This window comes from Passer domesticus, chromosome 1, assembly GCF_036417665.1.
Source record: "Passer domesticus isolate bPasDom1 chromosome 1, bPasDom1.hap1, whole genome shotgun sequence".
NCBI classification, from domain to species: domain Eukaryota; kingdom Metazoa; phylum Chordata; class Aves; order Passeriformes; family Passeridae; genus Passer; species Passer domesticus.
The window spans coordinates 159206920-159231158 of NC_087474.1; the positions used below are offsets into that span (position 1 = coordinate 159206920).

Consider the following 24239-nt stretch of genomic DNA (forward strand, 5'->3'; position numbering starts at 1 on the left):
GTTGCTATGGGAGGCTGTTCCCAGCAGCAGCACTGCGCAGTATTTGTAAAAGCTCTTTCCAGCATCAGACACTGATTTTTGAGTAAGGAAAAAAATATCACTATTTTTGTTTTTAAAAAGTTCCATAAAAAGCATCAGTGCTGGAGAGAAATATAGAGAAAAAAGCAAAATATAAAAGGGGGCTGTAATTCAGATCCTGTAGAAATGGAGATGCACTAAAATCCCTTTCCCAAAGCTAAAGCACCAGGAAAACCTTTTTTCTTTTTTTTTTTTTCAAATCACTGCACATCAGCTGAGTTGCTGCATTTGCCAACACCAGGTTTGCTGAGATGTGGGAGAAGTTAAAGACAATGAGATGATCTCAGGTGCTGTAAAAATGAGGTGCAGAAATGGGAACAGGTATTGCAGTCCCTCTGTGGGGTCATCTGCTGTGCACTGAGATCTTGACTCACATAAAAATAAGGCAGCACTTCACAACAGGTTGAAGAAGTTTACCCAGCTCTTTAGAATTAAAAAGAAATATATATAATATACAGGGATTTGTGGAAGGAATGAAGTATTATGTGTGTATATATATCTATGCACACACAGTTATGTAAAGCTGGTCAAATACAAATTACTCTCTTAAAACTAACAAACAAGTAAACACAGAAGATATTTTCTACAGCAATCTGCAAGATTTAGGAGACTGTTACAACCTGCAGGATTTACAGAGGAAACACTGGAAGGAGGATTTAACACAAGGACAGAGCCCTGAAACAGCAGCAGAAGGAGACACAGTCACTTTTTACCTTTACACAGTGAGGTGAAGACCACCAAACACTGATCTATAAAAGGCTTTCAATTCATGCTGCCAAAGCCTCCAGCCATTAAATACCTTAAATCTTTGCAGGTTAAGTGAAGGAGAGTTGGTAGATGAGATATGTGGGAAGAATTCCTTCTCAATATCCCATCTAAGTCTGTCCTCTGCCAGTTTAAAGCCATTGTCTCATGTCTCTGTGTCTTGCCCAAAGCCCTTTTCCAGCTTTCTTGGAGCCCCTTTAGGCTCAGCAAGGGACTCTAAGCTCTCCCTGGAGCTTTCCCTTCTCCAGGCTGAACTCCAGGATTTTTTTGCCTCAAGTCTTTAGTGGGAAGTGCTACAATGACACCACTGAGATGCTCCTTCATCAAGAGCCAGGAGGCAAGAAACCCTATAGACAGATCCACAACCAGAAATTTCTGCATGTCAAAGGTTTCAGACCCAATTTAAACTCTGATGGAGGTTGTACACAGGTGAAATCTTAAGAGAGAGGAAGAAAACTGATTTGAGTCTGACATTCAGATAAGCAACTGATGCTGAAGAAGAGATATTTTCAAAGCACAGATCTGGCCTGGGTCCTGCACCCCACTGATTTCACAGCTTCTGAAACAAAAAATCTCATCAAGGAACAGAGAATCTTTTGCCATTACAAGCTTTTAGCAGAACATACAAATAACCCAAACAGAACCCCTGATCAACAAGTCAGAATTTGTTTAAATGCCCAAACTCCAAATCAACAACAGTCAGGAGCCCACTGTACCAGGCAAAATAAGAACCATCACTGAGATGCACTGACTGCACTGGCAGTACCAGGAACACACCATTCCATTCAAATTATTGTATCAGGTTGCTAAAACCAGACCAAATTATTGCAAAAGACTTCACTATCAGCCCAAGGCTTCAGAGTCCAGCCAACCCACTCTCCACATTCCCAACAACTCCTCCTTCCCCAGCACTCTGCTAATAAACTCAGGGATGTCCTTCCCAGAGGTCTCAACTCCTTGTCAGCAGAAATTCAAATCAATCCAGCCCTGGAAGCAGCTGCAGCAAATAACTCAATCACGTTCATCATTTTAACTTATCCTATTTATGAATCAGGTCAAGCTTGAAATCTCCATTTACATTATCAGCCTTCATGATATTAAGATAATCATGCAGAGGACTGATCAAAGGTTCCTTGTAACTTTGGAGTACAGGAATTACCATACAATAACATTTTATCTTCTCCAGTGTCCTTTGTGACTGTCAAGAATACTTTCTTCCCTACAAAATAGGACAAGGAACAACACACTGAAGAAGAAACTGCTGCCAATACTAAATCTAAGAGTAACAGGGCAGTGGGTGCTGTACACACATCTCCAAAAAAAAAACATGAAGATCACCAGTTTTTAAAACAGAATGGGTTGGGCAGGGCTTTGAGTAAGCTGGTCCTGACCCTGCACATGACAAGGGGTTGGAACTGGATGGTCTTGAAGGTCTCTTCCAACCTAAAGCATCCTGGGGTCCTAATATGTCCTGAAAGCCTCTGAGGAAAACAGAGAGATTCAAGCTGCCTCGAATTGCCTTTATTTTATATCACCAGCATGGAAGGATGTTTTGATTTTTCCAGACTGATACTGAAAATGACCTGAAATGGTTCTCTAAAGGGCCCAAATTTCTCTCAGCCCTGCTTTGATGGGAAGATAAATGCTGCAGCCTCCTGACACCCAGAAATGCTCTGCTGATGCTCTCACAGCCCTCTCTCTGCTGTCCCTCCAGCACCTGCCCAGCATCACCAGGTCACTGCTGCAGATCTGAAAACAACCACCACAACATAAGAAAAGAGAAAAAGCAATTCCCATCTTCTCAAGGAACTTTCACTCCTCTGTTCACCTCCAACTCATTGTTCATCTTTCTACAACAAATAAAATGCAACATCACTCTGCTATTTTTGTGAAGGGATGTTTTATCCAGAGTTTGGGCAAAGGGAAACAATTTCTAACCTGATTTTAAGATTATTTAAAGAGGGTAAAAAAATAGAAGGACGTAAGCTTGTAAAACAGTCTTACGTGGGAAGAAAATATAGGAACACTTTATTGGAAGCACTTCACTTCTGATACCAGCTATTAAAAATGTAGATATAATCCTTTATTTATCTCATTTGCAGCAAGAAAACTCTCCACACACAGAAAGAAAAATCACATGGGATATAATCCAACAACAATCTCTCCCATTAACTCCAGAACGATGTTCTATTGAATATTTCAAGCGTGATTACACTGTAACAAAATGGCACCATGCCACAAAGCCCTGTAAATTATTTTCTCTCAATACCTCCCTTCCTTGCAAAGATGCCAGGAGTCTGGATTAAAAAAAAAAAAAAGTAAAAGGTACCAAAGAAACAAGGAGGATCCTTCAGGTGACAATCCCAATATTTGTCCCAAAGTGGAAAGATGACCTTAGCAGTTGATGTTGCACCTTGCAGGCAGGATCTGGGCTGGGAATTATTGTACCAAGGGGATGTTTCTGCAAAGGAATTAAATACACAGGATTTAAAATAATGGCAACCTGCTCTGAGTCGTAACTTGGAATGCAGTTAATGCCTCAGCTTCGATTTTAGCGCTTCCAGGGGTAGAAAAATTTCACCTTAGTTTCTCTAATGTGGAAAAACCACCATGAACAGCAAGAGATGAAAGCTCAAAACAGCTCCCTGGGTGATGCATGAGCTCAGAGGGATCCCAGGTCCAGTGAGCTTTGACTGGGAATCACAGCTGCCTTTTCTCCAGTCATGACTTAGGCAGGAAGCAAACACAAGCAGAATCACAAATATTGCCCAGCCCAGGCAGCGAGGCTGTAACACAGCTAATTAAATACTTTGTCAAAGATTTTCCGATCGTTCAAAGGATTGGGATGTGCAAGAAGAGGCTTGCAGGGGTATGAACAGCAGCCAGAGTGCTGAGTTGAGCACATCTGAAAATGGTAAACACTAACATGGATTCAATTTGAACTCCCTGAATGTGTTAGGGAACAGGGAAGGGAGAAAAAGCCAATTTCACCCACATAACTGAAGTGTTGTTCCTATGAATCCAGCTCTACAGCCAAGGGACCAGAGCCACCCAAAGGTGCTCCACTGACCATGGAAGGATCACAGGTCTCCAGGAACTTCTTCAAGTCCTTTGGGACTGCTGTAGTCACTGTCTGAGCCTGACCACACAAATGAACAAAACCAGGATAAGCAACCTGGTCTGGTGGGAGGTGTCCCTGCCCATGGCAGGGGTTTGGATCTGGATTGTCTTTAAGGTGCCTTCCAACCCAAAGCACTCTGTGACTCTGTGACCATGGGGGACATCAACTGGTGGGCAAAGAAGGGGGATCACACCTGAAGTCCCTCACAGCAGCTCACGGTCCTCAAAATTCCAACTCGCTGCCTCCTTGAGCATGCAAGTTGATTCTATTATCTTATTCAGAAATTTTACTTCAATATGGATTAGAATTATGTACACCAGGCCAAATAAATATGAAACAAAGATGGAGAGGAAGTGTTGCAGCAGGCACACTGCTGACAGAAGCTGAAGCCAATGAATGGAACTGGATGTCACCACTGGAACCTCAAAAGGAAACTCTGTCAAAAGCTAATCCTTTCAGGTGAGCAATGGGATGTATAGGAAAGAAGACAAAATAATATCAAGATTATTTTAAGGAAAAATAGTATTATTATAGATCACTATAACATAAAATTCACTACTCAGAGGGTGGTGAGGCCCTGGCACAGGTTGCCCAGGGAAGCTGTGGCTGTCCCATCCCTGGAAGTGTCCAAGGCCAGGTTGGATGGAGCTTGGAGCAACCTGGAAGGTGTAGGGGCTTTGGAAAGAGGTGATCCTTAGGTCCCTCCCAACCCAAATCACTGCAGAATTCTATGAAAATCGTAAGGTAAAAATGATGGTGCAGTTTAATTTGATTCTTAGTATTTTTAACAGAGAAGCATCTCAGAAAATGTTGAGAGATGAAGACCTGCAATGCTTCTTGCCCCATGGAGACTGAGGAGAAGAAAGGAGACACACTGAAGGAGTGAGTTTGATTTGGAAACTGGCACCAAACACAGCAGAAAAAGCATCAACAATGAACAGTTTAGAGAAGAATCTCTCAGCTTCCTACAACATACTAGGAAAAAAAACAACCCAGGAAATCTCCCTCGAGAAAAAAAAAAGAAGTCAGGAAATACTCAAGAGATAAGTGATTTTGTTTTTTTTAATAATTGTCATATAGCACAGGTTTTAGAGGCCAGGAACTCCAGGATCCAAAGGCACAGGGAAGCACATAATGAGACCAGCCAAAGTTGTCATAACTAAGTTGCAACATGAAATGCTGAAGCCAAGACTTAATGATTTACCATCAGGAGAAACCCAGGGAGGATTCATCACCACATTTGCATATAAGGACACTGCTTGCTCTTCTTTTCAGCACATTATTACTGATCACCATCCAAAAGAGAGATTCTTGAACTAAATGAAGCCTGTGGCTCTCCAGGCAATTCCTAGACTACTTATAATTAAAGGCACCATTAAGCCTTCAGAGAAGCAGATGCCAATCCATGTCAAAAGTTACACAGCTGAGCGGGGTCTAATTACACTGAATTCAAGAGATACATCACATCCCCAACAGATGTCATTTTATAGAAAGCTTTTTCCATGTCTCACAGTCTTAAGATCCTTTGAGAGTTTCTCGCCTGTATTATCCCTTTTCCTTAGAAAAGACCATCCAGAGTCATCTGCCTGCAAGCTTAAGATGAGGTAAGTGGCAAACAGAAGAAAAAGACACTGATGCAGTGGGGAAGCCAATTAAAAAAAATTAAAAGTTTACATGGAAAAACAATTCCTTCCTTCCCGTTTCACACTTTTTTGATGGGAGGATGATATTTTGGGCTCCCTTTTTTTGCATGTTTATTCAGGGTCTGTACAGCCAACCAACTGCACATTCTTGGGAACTGGTAAATGCTACAAGCATAGTTCATCCATTCCCAAAAAAGAGTTTTATGAACAATGTAAAAAAACAATTCAGAGCCATGAAAAGGGCTCTTGCACAGTCTGGCCCAGGTGGCAGAACAACCCAAAATATCTTTTGGATTAAGACACTGATCAAGTTTTCTCCTCTGCATTTGAAAGGGAAAAGAGAGTCCAAATAAACTCAGAAGCAGCCATCATAGAAGATACTAAAAATATTATCATCTAAACACAGAAAGGTCAAAAAATAAATTCTTAACTGCCTTCTCAACATAACGCAGAAAGCACATCTATTCTTAAGCATTCACCAAGGCCAGTGAGTTTGGGAAAAAGACAGATGGGAGAATATGTAGGAGAATATGTTCTCTGAATACTTCCACAAATAGGCTACCAAAAGTCAAGAGAGATGCTGTGTCACAAGGGATGCAGAAGCCACAGGAGAAGCATTTCTTGACATTGCCCTCCAGGAAAGAGAGCTGAGAGAAAAGTCTTTACTACTTGTTCCCATGGCATTGCCTCCAGACACTCATCCTATAATTTTCTTTTATGTTTAAACAAAATGGCCCCATGGCTGTGGAGTGACAGATGCCACTTTTTCAGCCTTTCCCAGCAACGTGGTGATGATCACCACAAAGAATGACAGTGATACAAGAATCATCAGAGGCCTGTGCTGAACTTGCCTTTTACTGGTCCCATTTCCCTGCCTTTTCAGCTGCTCCTGTAACTTGAAGCTGTTGGAAAGATTAAACAAATCAGAGGGGAAAAAAATAAATTTAAAAAATCCTAAATCATAACTAACAACCTGAAAATCAAGGGAAATATTAAAGGCAGGAGCACTTCTCCTATGAAGACAGACTGAGACAGTTGGGGCTGATCAGTCTGGAGAAGAGAAGGCTCCAGGAGACCTTAGAGCCTCTTCCAATACCTAAAAGGGGCTTACAGGAAGGGTGGAGAGGGAATTTTCACAAGGGCATGAAGTGATAGGACACAGGGGAAATTAACTAAATTGAAGCAGAGTGGGTTTATATTCATTATTAGGAAGAAATTCCTCCCTGTGAGAGTGGTGAGGCTCTGGCACAGATTTCCCAGAGAAGCTGTGGCTGCCCAATCCCTGGAAGTGTTCAAGGCCAGGTTGGGCAGGGATTGGAGGAACCTGGGACAGTGGAAGGTGTCCCTGCCCATGGCAGGAGTTTGGAATAAAATGGTCTTTAAGGTCCCTTCCAACCCAAATTATTCTGAGATTCTATGAATCAAGGAAAGAAAGATAATTAAACACCAGGGTGGAGAAATAGACCAAAGCACAACACTTGCAGCAGTTACCCAGTGAGTGAATTATCTATGAGTAAACAAATGGGAAACCAACCAGGTTTATGGTTTCTCCAGAGGTGGAGGGGCAAGTAGACACAGGAAGTGGTAGATGAAGTGCCAGGAGGTGAAAGGCACTTCTGTGGAAAATGAGGGGCCTTCTACTTGTTCTTCAGCAGATGGGGAGTGGAGAGAAGATGGAGATGTTCCTTCTCAGGATCGTGTTTTAGCCATTTCTTTTGTGACAACCTGGCTGGTGTCCCCATCAACAGCAAGGCCAGTCTGGGTGGTGTAACCAAAAGTAATGGAGTCAACCACTAGTGCTCCAGTTCTCCAGTCACTTTCGTTTGGCATTAGAGCATTAAGGGTTGGACTTGATGATCTTAAAGGCCTTTTCCAACCAAAATGATTCCATAATTCTGAACTGGGTCATGAGGAGGGATGGAACACCACCCCTATCAGGACAATCTGGATTGTTCAGCCTGGAGAAGCAAATGCTTCAGGGTGACCCAAACTGGGGCTTTTCAGCACACGAAGGGGGGTCTGCAAAAGAGCTGGAGAGGGACGTGCAGTGATAGAACAAAGAGTAATGGCCTCAAACTTAAATAGAGGAGGTTTAGATTAGATATTAGGAAGGAAAAAATATTCACTCTGAGGGTGGTAAGGCCTTGGCACAGGCTGCCCAGAGAAGCTGTGGCTGCCCCAACCCTGGGAGAATTTAAAGCCAGGCTGGACAGGGCATGAAGCAACCTGGGATAATGGAAGGTGTCCCTGCCTGTGGCAGGGGGTTGGAACAAGAAGATTTTTAAGGTCCCTTCCAACCCAAGGTATTCTGTGATTCTATAACTTTTATATACATACTCTGACAAGCACCAGAATATCAATGTACTGCATCCCCAAAACCCCTGTGAGAAGCAGGTGTCCCACAACCAGAGGCTCAAAGATTCAGTTCTTGCTTCCCAAGTATCCTGTGTCCAGGCAGCAAATGCCACAATTTGCTTCCAACATAAATGTTGTGCTCCAGCAAATGTATCTGCCACATTACTCTCCCATTTTTGAAGAAATTTGGACCATAATTAACAAAAAAGTGTCTTTCAGTTAAACAGTGACCTGATTTTAGTCACTTTAATCCAAAAATTAGATCTATATCATTCATTGCATGAATTTGCTTTTCTATTTTAAGGATTTCTCACCATCTTGACTGCAAACAAAACACAGGGTCTTGTTTGCAGTCAAGTCAGAGCAAAACTGATGAATGCCAACACAGCTGGATCTCAACAGCCCTTCCGCTAAACTGCCGTGTAAAAATTAGGGGAGTGTCAGAGATTACCAAGGAAAATACAGCAACACACCTGTAGGTGTCCAATCAAAAGTTATTTCATGGAGAGGGAAACAATTCCAGGTGCAGAGGAAGCATGCAAAGGAATAGCAGAGTTGGCATTAGTGCAGCTGCCTTTATTGCAATGACCCTAATTGGCATTTCCAGATGTGAGGCAGGAAAATCAGCTGACTGGAGCATCTTTGTCTGTAACCCCAGAAAACCTAGGTTGAAGAAGATACAGGGCTCTATACAAGACATATATGAAGGAAAAAAAAAATTAAAAAGCCCCTCTTCTTTCTTTTCCACATATTGAGCTGGTTAAAGCAGTCCACGTTCCCCACAGCAGCATTTATTTATCACCATCCTCAATTCTAAAAGCAAACTCCAAGTGATAACGCACAATCTCCCTGCAAAACCAAACTGAGATGGATGGAGGACAAGGGGTATAATTTAAGACAGTTTACAATTGCTCACAGTACCAGGAGCACTGCATTCAGGCTGCAGGAAAGGTCATTAGTAAATTGAAGACAGCAGAAGATAAGAGAAAAGTTTACAAACAACATTTCAAGAGGGAAAAATGAGCTTATTTGGCCACTCAGGGAAAAGAGCAACAAGAGAGGAAGTCTGGGTGTGCAAGAGCCTTCCTCACTCCAGGCAGAGGAGTGAGCTCATCTCCAGGGCTCATGATGGAGCACACAAGATCTGCATCAGCGCCATCAATAGTAGCACCCAGTGTGACAGGAACCTCCTCCTTGGCAAAGCCATCCATACCAACAGAACAGTTTGGAGTCATCTCCTGCCTCCCAGATGGCTCGTTCCTGGTGCAGAAGTCTGGGGAGCCAGGATCTCCCTGCAGCAGAGTGCACGGGATTGCTGCCCTGAGCTGGCTACACTTCAGCTTTCAGCCTTTTTGTGAATGCTCCAGGAGATAAGCACTGAGATACAGGAGATAAGCAACGTAAAGAGCTCACTTCTTCCCTCCTGAACACTACCACCTGATGAAAACACAGTTTCTAAAGTAAAGGAGGGGCTCTTTATGTTGGTTTTTTTGGAAGAACACGATGGAAGTCTGCACTGTCTGTAGCCCAATCCAGTGGAAGGTTCCCCATCCATGGCTGTAGGTTGGAATGGGATGGTTTTTGACTGCCCTTCCAACACAAACCATTCCATGATTCCATGGTTCTATGTCATCAGCAGACAACTGACACACATTGGCTTCAGTGGATTCTCCATGGTTCAAAGTCCAGCTGGGAGAAAGGTCTTTCTTGTGAGGAGACACTGTGGGAGCCAGGCCTGGTTAGTCTGGAGAAGACTGAGAGGGATCTCATCAATCCACACAAATATCTCCAAGACAGGAGTCAAGAGGATGGTGCCAGGCTCTTTTTATGGTGCTCAGCAACAGGAAAAGGTCAATGGCCATAAATTAAAATACAAGTTGCACCTCAACCTGAGGAAGAACCACTTTTCACAGAGGGTGGAACAGCAGCCCAGGGAGGGCACGGATCCTCCATCTCTGGAGACATTCCAAACCCACCTGGATGTGTTCCTGAGTCACCTTGCCTTGGCAGGGGGTTGGATTGGATGAACTCCAGAGGTCCCTTCCAACCCTAAAGATTCTATGACTCTGTGAATATATGAAGAAGCTCAACCTAGCAGGACAGGCTGAATCTCACCCTACTTTCCTTTCTAAATTTGGTCTATCCACATGGACACACTTGCCATGAAACACCCGAGGATCTCTAAAACACAGGTAGCCACCCTGACCTCACAGAGGTGCTACTTTACACAACAGAGTTCCTTAACATTCTCATCAGATCCAGGGGAGGAGAGGGCATACACCAAATACATGGAATGTTAAGTAATTCAGTTATTTTGCATCGAGAAGATTATGGACAATGCCCTAAATGTCCAACTTTTAGAGAATCTTGAAAAAAACCATGTCCCTTCCACTCTTTTTTTGGTCAACACAAGGCTTGGCAGTGATAAACCCACACATCTCTGCTGCGCACAGCAGTGAGGACTGCAGAAATCAATGGTGAATCCCCATCTATGTCCCCTACAAAAAGCTTCCTGCCATGACAACCCCCATTCTCCTACTCCATATCCCCATGATGCTTCTGTTACAACCTCTCCACACCCTCCCTGTATCATGGACACTCTCCCTCCTCAGCTTCAGGACCCATCCATGCCTCAATTTGTTCTCCAAAGCATCCAGAGAGGAAGCAAACAACCCACATGGGTAATCTAGACACATGTTAACTGATTGACTGCATGATACCAAAAAAAGATAGTCAGTGAATTTGCCTGAGTTTTCCTTGAGGACACTGAGACATTTAGTCCTTACGTGCTTGGTGAATACATACATTGATGGTTGGGTGGAGGAGAAAATCAGTGAACTGTATTTTTTTCCTCTGATGTGATTAACTCAACCAACCTACTTCAGCGTAAGAGGCAGATAAGACACCAACAGAAGAAAGCCTTAAAGGAAGTGAGAGACTTCAAACTATCAAAAAAGTTTAAAAAAAATATTTCTGTAAACAACCCAGTGGTGCTCATCTGCTCTCACTTTTAAACCGGGCCCCAAATATTCTGTTTGTATTTAATTTTCTGGCTCATCAAGTAGAAAAATAACCCATTCCTGAGGCTTTCTGCTTTATTTATGCACTTGGTTAGGACTGAGCTGAACACTCAAACCTGTCACTGAAGGTTTCAGGTGCTCCCAGCTCCTTTTTACACTCCATGAAGGCTTTGCTCTCCACATCACAGACAACCAGAGGTTGAAAAAACCTCCAAGATCATCGAGTCCAACCATTAACCCAGTACCACCACCATGTTCACCACTAAAACTCATCCTCAAGTGTCACATCCACATGTTTGTTCCTTCCATGGATGATAACTCTACCACTTCCCTGTGCAACCTTTGCTAATGCTTAACAACCCTGGCAGTGAAGCAGCTTTTCCTAAAATCCAATCTAAACCTCCCCTGGCTCAACTTTAGGCCATTTCCTCTCATCCTGTTACTTGTCACCTGGGAGAAGAGACTGACACCCATCTCACTACAACCTCTTTCCAGGTAGTTGTAGAGAGTGATCGGGTCCCCCCTGAGCCTCCTTTTCTCCAGGAGAAAATGACACTGCCCAGAAGAAGCCACCCTCCATCCTACCACATCAGCCAAGGTCCCACCATGCCCCAGTAGCTGAAACTCAGGTTCTTCAGCTGGGAATGCAGCAAGATTAATTTAACCCAAGAGAAAGCACAAGCTGCTTCATAAGAGTTGAAACTGTGTTGTCTATCCAAAATCTAAGCATTTTTAAAAATTATTCTTGGTAGGGTTTTGTTTGGAATGCATCAGACTCTGGTGTTGGTTAAGACACCAAGGCCTAAACGTTGGACAGGGCTGAAATCCATGAATCCACTTCCAAGAGAGTGGAGCTCTGATTTTTAGTGGCCAGAAAATGATGCAAAAAGGCATCTTTAGGCTGCAGCTCTGTGATGAATTAGGTCTGAGGAGGGAGGGAACTCAAGACCTCCCCACAGCACTCCCTCCCTGCCCCACACCACGTCTGCCTCTCCTCTCTTGCTAATACAGGGACCAGCAGCTAGTGCTGTAAATCAGATCAATGAAACATTCAGTTAAAAATAACAGCCCAAACCTCCTCCATTGCAGGAGAGCCTTTCAGATCACAAATGATGAAAGCACATTTCTAAAAAAAGCAAGCTGAGATGACAGCAATTTCTGAGAAGGTGGCAAAATAAACAGCCCCGAGCCCAACCAGGAGAACAAGGCTGGGCTGCTGGTCCAAGCATTGCTGAGGCTCCAGAATAACCCTGGCAGTGGGAAAACAGGTCTCAGCACCTCCAGTTAGTGTCTACCTATGTCAAAGATGGTGCCTGGTTCCCATCCTGGTGACACTGTAGGAACAGGACATTCAGAGGACACCACTACCCACTACTGTGAGCTATTCCTTGCACATCCCCTTACCCACTGGACTGTGTTATTCCTGCCTTGCAGCTGGTAGACAGGGAGAAAAAGGCAGGATGCAGCTTCTGGGGCCAAGAAACATCATCCTTGTGGTACCCACAAGCACTCGGCCTGTGGTGCTGGCTGAAGATGTGAGGGAAAAGAGAAGCAACATCCCCAAGGTTTCTTACAACTATTTTTATGATTGATGCTGGGAAAGAGGAGAGGGAGTGGGGAGTAAGTTTTTCCCCCCTTTGTTATGTCATCTAAGCACCCACTAAATAAAGAACCAGCTGTCTTCATCCTGCAATCCAGATGGATGTCCCTCTGCAACAGGAGGATGCACCACAGCATCTCGCCTCGCATTTCCAATGCCGGGATTCAATACAGCGACTGCAACTTTTAATGCCTTTTACAAACATCTAATTCACTCTGTATTAATCCCCCAGAGCAGCTACTCCTTCATTTTACCCTTGGAGACATCAAGCTAAAATATTCATCAGCTTGAACACAAAAACCTACAGCTCTAAGCAGTTGTTGAGGACAGAGGACGTGCTGTTACCCAGTTCTCTGATATATACAGCAGTATAACACCATCCTTGCAATAAAAGTACAGAATGAGCCTCTAAAGATGCCTTTTTACTAGATGTTTGTAAGTGGATTTAGGTTTAATGACAAACTCCTCTTGCTTATTTCCTGCTTTTACTCATTCTTCTTTTTGGGGGGAGGGCTGTTCTTTCTCAAGCTCAATATTTAATAAAATAAATCCAAAAATATATTGAAAATGCACTCTTAAGTCATGGCACAAGGCATATTTCAAATGAATGCAGCTGAAAAAACCTCCAAACTATCAAAAAGGTATTTCAATAAGGGATTTTCACTTAATCGAGACATTGAAGACATTGACACAACTTCTAAAAAGATTAATCTCTTCCAAGTATTTTAACTCAATTAAATTGACAAAATCTCCAGCACATGAAGGTGCAACAACCCCACAGTCCACATTTCAGTTTTACCAGGCTACAGAGGGCTTCCCAAAGCTGACTATTTTAGGGAGAGCTTTCAAGCAGTCCCTCAGCTGACTCTTGCAGGCCATGTCCAGATATGCCCAGAAATCTTTAGTATTGAAGGAGCAAACCACAGGAGTGTGCATTAACTCGTGTGTGCATTCCACATCTCAGCCAGAACAAATCACAAACACGGTGCAGGACCTGACACACACTATTTAATTTGACCTTTGACTACAACAGAGCCAAAGCAAGGTGACTCCAGCCCATAAATATTCCTGACTCCACCAGCATTGAAGATGTTTAGCCTTCAAACCTTGAAGGGAAGCAAACAACAGCAGCGAATCCCTGCAGTTGTTTCACCTTAAATAGACAGAAGGGAGGTGCTGACACTGAAGTGATGCTTTGCAGTTCAGGCAATCTGTGTTCAACTGCCAGGCTTGACTAAGCTCTGGATGTAGTAGGAGAATTCAAGACAAGCCACAGTTCTCTCACCTCATCCAAAGCATCCTGGAGCTGCAAAATGAATAGGAGAGACTCCTGGCTGAATGGGATGTTACTGTGCTTCAGTACAGCACAGCAAAGAATGGACCTGCATAATTTTCATTTTTAACATTCAAGAAGATTAAATTAAAATAGTAAAAAAAAAAAAATCACAAATATAGAAAGATACAACAATTGTAATCAAGGTGGCAAGAAACTGGCAATGTGTTCATCACTGGAACAGTTTGGGAGTTACCCAGAACCAGTTTGTACCCTTGATCAAGGCATTTCTTTGCATCAGCCTCCTGCAGTAGGCAGATAAAATGTAGCTGTTCCATCTACATAAAACCTGTTTAGATACATAAATCCTTGCAAAGTGGCTTTTTATTTTGAGGCAAAACCAGAAAGAATTATACGCTGCATTAAATATTTTCTCCTTTGTCCTCTTCTCGACCGTCTGCAAGATCAATTAAAGTACTTTTGCATAAAACAGGCAGAGAGGAACACGTTCCAAAAAATAAATAAATAACAATGCCACTCTTTGCTTTCAGTATGATGCCTGAAGAAAACAAGCGTAATGACTTAAAGATTCCCACAGTGAAAAAGAAGAAAATGATGAAGGTTTAATCATACCCTTACAAGGCAGCAAAACACATTTCTCAAGTCTTAATATCTCTTGTGAAATTTTAAGTGCTCAGACACAAATATTAGCAACAAGCTACAGCAAGCTGAGTCGTTTCCCCTGCCCTCACACAGAAACATGTGCAAGTCCCTCCCTTGCACTCACACACACACATTTGCTGTTTCCATCACTTTTCTATTTGCAAAATTATCCCAATGAATCTATGAGCCATTAAGACGTTATGATTTAACACGTTCCTCGCCTTATGGAGGTGTCACTATCCTGGAGCTCAGCAACCTCTCTGTCCAGCTGCATTGCAACATCTGGAAGCACCAGCACGATTTCCCTGCAGGCTGACCAGCAATGGGAGTCATGGCCACAGCCTTGGCATGGAGAGACAACGCTCAGATCAACTGCTCCCCTGTTACCAGGGGGGAGTGGGGGAAAAGGGAGAGAGATCACCCCACCAAAAAAACCCAAGATCTACTTTCCTCTCCCTCAGAATGTCCTTTATCACGTCTGCACAGGGCAAGGGAAGAACTGTTCCCCTCAAAACCCCATCATCACAGGTTCTAAGGAAGAAATATTTTAACTGAGGGTGGAGAAACATTGGCACAGGTTGCCCAGAGAAGCTGTGGATGCCCCATCCCTGGAAGTGTTCAAGGCAAGGATGGGGCTTGGAGCAACCTGGGGCAGTGGGAGATATCCCTGTCCATGGCAGGGGTGTTGGAACTGGATCATCTTTAGGATTCCTTCCAACCCAAGCTATTCTGTGATTCTGTCACCATATCTGGCCCCAAAGACAAGTGGTGGCCTATGTGGCACAGAGGTCACTGACCATTTCCCCTTGGGTTATGGGGACTTAGTTCTGCTCCCTGTACCTTCAGCTGTGGAACTCATCCCACCACATTTCTCTCATGGCAACTGTGCCATATTTTTCCTGCTGCACAGGGGCTTCCAGCTCCCCCTGTTTGTTGCCCATGCTGAGGGCACTGGTGGAGATGCACTTCAGCTGGGCTGTTGTTCCCACCACCTCCTTCTGGGGATGGAGCCCTAATTCCTACATGGCTATTCTCATGGTTTCAAACACATCAATAACTGATGCCTTTGCTGCTGCAGGGATCTCCATCCCCCACCTCCACTGAGACAGCATCCCATGACAAGAAAACCCAAAAATATGCTGGTGACACCAGGATCAGGGCCAGGTATTGATTTATTGGATCTTCCTTGCTCCTTCTCATCATTCTCTACAACTGGAAGGGTAGAGGAGAACATTACATGTGTTCCTGATCCCTTAACCAGTCAACCTCACACCAAAACACAAAAGAACTGAGAGGACAAAGAAATCACTGCTCTACACAATTGAAACAGAAGAATAACTTGCAATAAAAAAATAAATCTAAAAAACAAGCCCACACGAAAAAGAAAACTGATTATCCAAGAAATGAAAACAAAAGCTAAGAGGTGAATAATTCATTTAGGCAATGTGCAGTGCCCATATTCTACCTGAATTGTTTACATGGAAAGTTCATGGTTTAATCAGAACTGCTGGAACAAGAAAAACCAGAGTTCTAAGTACAACATTTATCTTGAGTAAACGAAATAGGTCTCTGGGTAAGGCATTTTCATTTAAAACAGAAAAAAAATAGGTTGCAGTTTGTGACGTGACCAGCAAGGGGAGTCGGTGCCCAGAGCTTTGAGGGAACCATGCAGATGCAGTTTTGGGTGGAGAAAACTCAAATAAACAATTCTGAGGTAGTGACATTGATAAAACATTGAAGACTGCCAGAGAATGCTGGAAGATGATGGACAAAGAGCAGAAAACCCACTAACCTGGAAAAGACAGACGGCTTGAGAGATACTAGAGTAGAAAAATAATCATGTTTTGCTTGGAAATCTGTCCCTGCAAGACTTACTGGAGAGCGGGTAATGAAGAGCTCTCAGAGGGGAAAAAGGAAAAGGACAAATGAAATCAAGACAGGATGGATCTTAGGATAAGAAAATAAGAGTTAATCTCAAAGTACTTCCGAGTACAATATTCTGACAGTAAGACGAAAAGACTTTGGCCTTGAGGAGACATCCAGAAAGGTACCAGATGTCTGGGAGAAGATGTCAGAGAACGAGTGCTAACCAGGCACCTCATCACTGAGCCCCAGAACCAGAGCAAATAGGGGGAAAAACCCGAAACAATTAAACACAACTATTAAAAACAACCCTCACAAGGAGTGGGATTTAATAATATTATCCAGCATTTAAAGCAGAATGCCAGCAGTAGGAACTCATTAGGCTCTGTATGGGGAACAGCAGCAAAATCACTGCTGCAGCTCCAGCCATGCTGGGCCCATCAACAGAAACGGGGCCACCCTGGGCTCCAGGGCCACCGGGAGGGGCACTCAGAGCTTTCGTTCCTCTGCCCTGTTAATCTCATTAACCTCGTATTTACTCTGTTGTTGGTAATTACTCAGAACGTTAACAGGCACGATTTATGCATATTATTTACTGAATGTTACAAATCTCTTCAGCTCTGTGTATGAATTGGGGCTGGAAAAAGCCAACGCTCCAAGTGCTGTTGAAAACGGGAGTAGAGGAGTGAAAAATATTTTAAAAATTTTAAAAAGGCATTTTTAGGAGTTGTTTCAAATTTCTTCAGTGTCTTCAGTTTCTTCATGCAAGATAACCAGTCAAATCAGATAAATATATAGAATCCATCCATTTTACTAATTCTATAATAACATTCTAACAAGGAAAAACAGACACTAAACCAAAAATGCCCAAGAAAATACTTATTTCCTCCTGTTAAGCTGGAGCCCATGAAAAAACTGTTCAAGCCATGATACAAATTACCGTTAACGATATTCCAGGTGGGAAAACCAGATGCAGTTTAAGAAAACTGTTATTGCTGTTAAAGAACTCCATAGGTTTTACAGACACAGTCTGTTACACCTTGAAAAATGGAACTTTCACTGACCATCTGTTCCTAGCAGAGAACACCCAGCAGCTCTGGCTTTGGCCAGAAAGCCCAACTCAAAGTCAACATACCATGAGCAGGGGACATCCCAGAGCTTAATGTACAGCCAAGATCAGATGTCAGGGGAGAAGTTGGATGGAGATCACCCAGTGGTAACCAGTTAAAACAAAGAAACCACTGCAAGAGCAGAAAATGTGATCCAGAGGTGAACATCTGCAAGAGCAAAGCCCACAGCATTCCTACACCCCAACTCCAGAGCCTCCTCCACAACATGCAGCATCACCTCCAATGAGCTGAAAGGATATGTAGAAAACTAACCAAAACCAAAGGAAAAAAAGGAAATGAGAAGGATTATCAAGGAAAGAAAACAGCAAAAATTACCTCACCCACAATTTTATTCTGCTGTGTTGTGGAGCCACGTGTTGGGAACTTGGCAGCAATAACCCAATGGACCCAAGGCCCAGCTCAGCAGTATTGTTCCTGTTTAGATAAAAGGGGAAATAAAAAGAAAATCAGATGTGAAAAGCACAAACAGGCTTTTATCTGCTCTGTTTCCCTCAGTCTGAAGCTCAGGGATTCCCAAGACTGAGGTTTTAGCTGTATCTTTAGATTCAACTGGGAGTTTTCACACCCTGTGAATTTGTTAAACATATCCATATATTAGGCAAGCTCTGCTTTTGGCCTACACAATGTCTGTTGACAATGGAACACACACAAAAAAAAAAAAAGGAAACAAAAGAACACTTCTTCCCTTTCATCTCAGGGTGCAAACATCAGGGGATGCCTAGCAAAACACAGCAAGTAATTTTCATTTTCTGCAATTTGTGATTTCACATTAGTGTCATTTCCCCCTGTTTAGCCATGTCATATTTTATAGTCAGTATTAGCCAGTTAAACTGGTTTTATTATGTTTTTACTACATTTTTACTACATCTCCTACTACAAGAAAGCCTGTGCAAATATAGGGATGGCTGAGAGAACCACACCACTGAGACAACCAAGTGGACCCAGCACTGGACTTTTGAACATTTTCAGGGATAGTGATTCCACCACTTCCCTCAGCACTCTGTTCAATGCTTGATCACATTTCCAGTGAAGGAATTTTTCTTATATCCAATCCAAACCTCCCCTGGAGCAACTTGAGGCCATTTCCTCTCATCAGGAACAGCATCCATAAGGATCCAGAAACTCACATAACTCTGGAGACTGTAATGGCATCATAAACTCGTTTCCCACACACACTTTCACAACTGTTTGTAGGTTTTTCTGCCCAAATTTGGAAACTAATGCTGCAGAAGGAATTTAATACCCTTTTAATGCAGTTTACTATGCTTTAATAAAAAATAAAAGAGAAAAGAAGAAAAAGAATGGCTTAGGCAACTCAGGTAGAGGCACTTATACCTTGGGCAAAGTACAGAAATAAAAATATTACAGACTTTTTACAGCAATTGTTCCTCAAACAAAGTGTTTTAATGAAAATTCTGACATTTTGGGCTTGTTTTAAGCAGGAGGAGCATCACCACACAGGAGACAGCTTTCCAGACTAACCATGAGAGCCTTCTAATCCCTCCTTATGATGGGATGGTGGAGAAAGTAAAATCACATGGGATGACACAGGAGCCAAAGAGAGAAACAGAGGATGCCAAAGGAGCTCCTGCCTTGAGTTTTTCTTAGAAAAAACTCAAGAAACTTTAGAAAAACCATCCAATTACCCTTTCCTCCTCTTTGATTACACAATCGACTTCAACACCCTCAAAAGCCAACACCTCCAAAACATGGGGAAAAAATAATGATTAAGAGCCTTAAGTTAAAGTACAGTACCCAGAACCAGCTTTCAAAGACAGAGTAAATAAGGAAGACCTTTAAATTTTAAGATGTTGTTCAGCAGCACCCTGTCATGCCACATCACACAACAATTCTTCCTTGTTATTTCTCTGGCCAAAGGTCAAAATTCCTCTTCCCAAGAGACAAGCCTTCATTTAAAAAGAGTGGTGAAACTTTTACATCCAACTAATTCAGGAACAATCCACATCTCTATCCTGGAGACCTTCCTACATATGATTTATTGCAATTGAAAGTGGGGAGAAAAAAATGACAAAATTTTTCTCTAACTGGGGCAGTCTTGCTCCAAATAAACACAGAAGTATTTGTGCAGCACACAGAGTCCAGCACCGAAATCTCAGGATGTTCATGGATGCTATGGTAGGAGTTTTTATCACCCTCACATAGCCTTGGGACAAGCATTTTTAAACTGCCTGTACAAGCAAAAAACCAGTGATCATTTCAATTTTTCAGAACAAGCTAAGCCATGGCACACCCAATCCTGCCAAGTGGGAATTCAGATCCTTAAATGTAGAAACCTGGTGGTCTAATTTCCCAGAAATATCATTATGCCCCTCTCCCAGAGCACCCAGGGCACCCCTAGGAGGATGAAAACCAATACTGGAATGATCAAAACCACACCACATTGCACATGACAATTCTTGTTCATCCGTCTCCTCATTTCCTTTTCCCACAAGTTCCATCCCCCAAATTGATGGTTTCTCCTCCAATTCCATCTTTTTCTAGTGGTTTCTCCTCAGCAGGGCCTCTCCTTTGTGTCCCTTTTGCATTCTCCATAAAGGAATCCAAGAGGGATGTGATTCCTTGGTTGGCATCCACTGGGACAACACTATTATAGGGAGGAATTAATGACAACTCTGCCCACCTGCAGGTTTTGGGTTTTTTTTTAAAGCCATCGTGTATGTAACTCACATGATGTCAGTACAGGAATATCACACTAAGGCTCTGGAAAGTAAGGGGCGGGTTTTCCTCGTTACTATGGTTATGAGCAATTTTAATGACCAACCTAAATAAAAAGGCTGGAAGAGAGAGAAAGTAGGAAGGAGTGAGGTGGGCGTTTAATTTTGATTGACAAGACAGAGCAGAACTAGTTAAGATCTGTCAAATGCTTGCTGAGGATCACAAATCCTCAGCATATTCTACGGCAGACAGAATTAGTCTAAATGCACAGCTTTACAAAAATATTTCTTATCTGCTGAGATCAGGGTTCAGCATTCCAGCTGCCCCACAGAAAGCAGCTGATGTCATAACTACCAAAGGAACTAAGGTAGGGCCAGAAAAAATACATGTATATTTTAATTATTTGTATTTCATTTTTAAGTATTAACATCTACAATGTCTTAATATGTATTAATTTTTGTCTCTGACTTACATTAATAAAATTATTTCTATAAAATGACAGCATTCTCAAGATTGTTAACTACTAAGACAACGATTTTAAAGGTATTATCAAAGGCACCACTTTGGAATCACATCTGCTTTACATGAAATGTTGTATAAATACAGACTACAGAGATAATTCCTGCAATAAAGACCTTAAAATAGGAGACTGAATGCAGAAGGAGTTGAACACAGATTTAATGGGAAATTTCAGGAAACACAATCTGGAAAGACAAAAACACTGGCATGACAGTCAGCTGTGATGTTCCCTGATACACCACCGAAAAACAAGCTTCAGGGAAAATTAAGAACATTCCTGCAAATGAAATATTCAAGAAGGAAGAATAATGGAGAGGTGGAGCATTTCAAAGTCAGGAACAGAGTTCCATCACCTTGGAGGGAAGAATCAATATCTCACCAAGGCACAAGGCAGCACGAGAAGACTAAACCAGCATCTTGTGTTTAAGGCAAGGGAGAAGCAGGATGCACCAAAGGACAGACACAAACAAGATCCAAGATGTGCCTGAACCAAAATCAAAAGCTGTTCTTCTTGTTCTCACTTGGCTCTGTTGGGATGCAGGCAGGACACAGTGATCTTCACAGGGCTACACACCCATGAGCTTTGCTGTTTTATCCAATGATGTTGGAATTTTAAGGAGAAAAAAACTCGGCAAGAGAGGATGAGCTTACAAAAGAGGGAAGTCAACAGCTCCTGAGATGCCTGCCAACAGGATCTGCACTTAAAGCGTGCAGTTTTGGCAGAGAACATTCTCAAAATCTGATATTTAAAAGTCTCATGGTGTTGGAACACGTAATTAAAGTAAAAGGATACAAGTGAACTAAGATTTGATCAACACAAACTTGTATCGAAGTCAGAATGTGTTCCAACAGAGTCTCAGCCACCTGGCTCTTCCATGCTTCATTCAAAGTGAGAAAAATTAGCTACCAACTACTTTTATTCCCACTCATAATCATCCCCCTCCAGCCTCTAAAAGGGATGGATTTGCAAAAAACTTCAAAAACTAAAAAATTCCAAACAAACCCCCAAAATTCAAATGTTGCTTAATTTACTGCCACTTTCCAATTCTAGAGCAACAAATTTGTTGTGAAACTAACTTTTCCTTCACCTATCAATGCCCAGGCATTGATGGGTGAAGGAAACAAAGAATAATGAAAACACCTACAATTTCATTCTTGCTCCTCAAGAACTGGAATAAATGAAAGAATTCAAATCCTTCATCAAAAAAAGTCCTGAGAAGAGGAAGGACTTGGGGATATTGGTGGATGGGAAGCTCGACATGACATTATAAATGGCAATGTGGCTGCTCCATCCCTGGAAGTGTCCAAAGCCAGGCTGGACAGGGCTTGGAGCAACCTGGTCTACTGCAAGCTGTCCCTGCCCACAGCAGAGGGTCAGAATGAGATGATTTTTCAGATCCCTTCCAACCCAAACTGTTCTAATATTCCACAAATTTACTGCTGTTTCCTTCCTAGTAGTGCCAACATGAACTCAATAACCAAGAAAACAAACAAAAAAAACCCCAACAAAAATAAGGAAATCATGTGTGATCTGATTTCTTACTACAAGGTTTCCAACAGCCAAGCCATCCACCACCAAGTGGAAGAGAAAAGTCAAAGCAGTGTGGAATCAGTTGGCACAAGCTCATTTTTTCACCAGGTAATGCCTCGAAACCTCCCAAACCAACTCTGCTGCCATCAGAGCCGCCTCTTCCTTGGACAGCGCCCAGGAACTGCTCGCAAATGAAATCCAACCAAATTTATTGCTTCTGCAAGCCTGGAAATTTCAGTTACAGAGGTGACGTGACATTTTGTTTCACCAATGCTAATCTAATACCTTTTTAAAGGTGCATACGTTTCACCCTGTTGGCTTCCAACACTGAATTACCAGCTCTGCTAAGCTTCAGAATAAATGAGACGAGCGTGGCCTCCAGGCAAAATCCCTTTGCTGTAATCTTTATTCAAAACACACCGCTCTGGAGCCTTGCATGCATTGCCAAAAATCGCCTTGAGGTTTGCTCTTAAGATGGCAATTTGCATATCAACATTTTGCTGCAGAGCTTACCCAATGTCCCCGCTATTATTTTAATACTCTGCTGTGGGCGGCCCCCTGAGCAGCTCACAGAAGTGCAGGCTAAAAATATTCCTGCCTTCCCCACCGGCTCCACACATGACCACAGCGAGCGCCGGCTCGGATGCAAAGCCGGCAGTGATGGCATCCACCCGCCTCTCCAGGAGGATGCTCAGGCTCCAAGGTGCTCAAAAAAACATGGCAAGAAGGAGAAAAGTAGCTCTGCATGGATGGAGGAAAAATGCACAAGCACTGGAGGAGGAAGAGCTGGTTTTACAAGGGAAGCAGGAGAGGTTTATCCGCGTGCGAGACATTCTTGGGAAAACACATTAAGAGGTAATAAAGCAGGTGAGGAAGGCACTGCCTGGGATATGAATTTAATGCTGAACAGAGGAAGAGGAAGAATTCTCAAGCACAGAACGGGAGCGATGCCGGGCGGACGCGAGCACAGCCTGATTCATGCCCCAGAAGGGAGATCCCAATCCCGCTGGCAGCACCATGTTGATGACAGCGCATGAAAAACCATGGATTGCAGGTTTTTCTCCTTCCCCTCCTCCCCCTCGCCCAGCAAACCCCAGGCTCAGAGGTTGTAATTATTTCTGGCAAGGTGTAAACAGGTCTGGGAAATGAAACTGAAAACTGGAGCTATTTATGAGATGCCACACAGGGAATTGGCATCAGAGCCTGGCTACCAAATCAGCAAGAGCAAGGTCACCCTGGTCTGCTCAGGAGAACAACTTTGCAAAGTGGTTTGCAGCCAGCCAGGCAAAATAACCATGCTCAGTCTGCCCAGGATGGTGAGTTAATGGAAATGGAGGGTGGAGAACCACCAGAGGACATTGCTCTAGCCAATAACAAGGGATTTATCATGATGCTGGTAGGCTTTGAGATGATGTCCACCAAGATGACATCCACTCAGGACAATCAGCTGCCTCTCTGGGGTGTGGCAGAGGAGCAAGGAGGACATCAAGTCCATAAGTGTCCCTCAACCAAGTTGTTGTAGAGGAAATCAGCTAAGGGACTCATCTGCCCGGAACCATTCCAGGCCAGACTGGATGAAGCTTGGTCTAGTGGAAAGTGTCCCTGCTCACAGCAGGGGGATTGGAACAAGATGATCTTGAAGGTCCCTTCCAACCCAAACCCTCCTGTGACCTGCATGAAAATGACCACTGGAGATCACTCATCCCCTTACCCTGCAGGCCACCACTTGCTTCCAAGGAATTGGATTATTGCCCGAACACAGGAAAAACCAGAAATTTTGAAAAGTAATTTCCTTTCTGCTGGTGGAGGAAAGAAACAAAAGCTAAACCATCCCAGCAGGAGGATCTCACAGCCCAATGGGGCTGAAGGAGCCACCAGCATCTCAAACCCACAAAACAGCCACTAAGGAAAATTCAAAAAGTTTTTTTTTGTATCACCAGGAAGGAAATGAAAAGAGACGGTCAAATTCAGGAAGTACAGGCAGACAGGCAGTGAGTGCCCC

General features: G+C 43.0%; 1 protein-coding gene and 1 long non-coding RNA gene across 13 annotated transcripts in view; one reads left to right on the top strand and one right to left on the bottom strand.

Annotated features, from left to right (window-relative positions):
• TSNARE1 (t-SNARE domain containing 1) overlaps positions 1-24239 on the bottom strand; it is a 448830-nt gene that overhangs the window by 415805 nt on the left and 8786 nt on the right. For 4 of the 11 annotated variants that reach the window (XM_064398966.1, XM_064398995.1, XM_064398901.1 and 1 more), the window contains exon 2: positions 17832-17925. The exons of 1 other annotated variant lie outside the window; for it this stretch is intronic. The gene's annotated coding sequence lies outside the window, so the exon portion shown is untranslated. Of the gene's footprint in view, positions 1-6458; positions 6510-7141; positions 7310-9938; positions 10124-17826; positions 17926-24239 lie in introns of those variants that run through there. 6 more of the 11 variants (XM_064398977.1, XM_064398922.1, XM_064398930.1 and 3 more) reach the window with 5 other exon arrangements.
• On the top strand, positions 8992-12995 carry LOC135286055 (uncharacterized). 2 transcript variants are annotated; one of them, XR_010350594.1, is made up of 3 exons: positions 9015-10643; positions 12417-12547; positions 12815-12995. It is a non-coding gene; the product is annotated as an uncharacterized LOC135286055 (long non-coding RNA). The 2 variants fall into 2 exon arrangements; XR_010350593.1 differs by having other exon boundaries at positions 8992-10643; positions 12417-12995.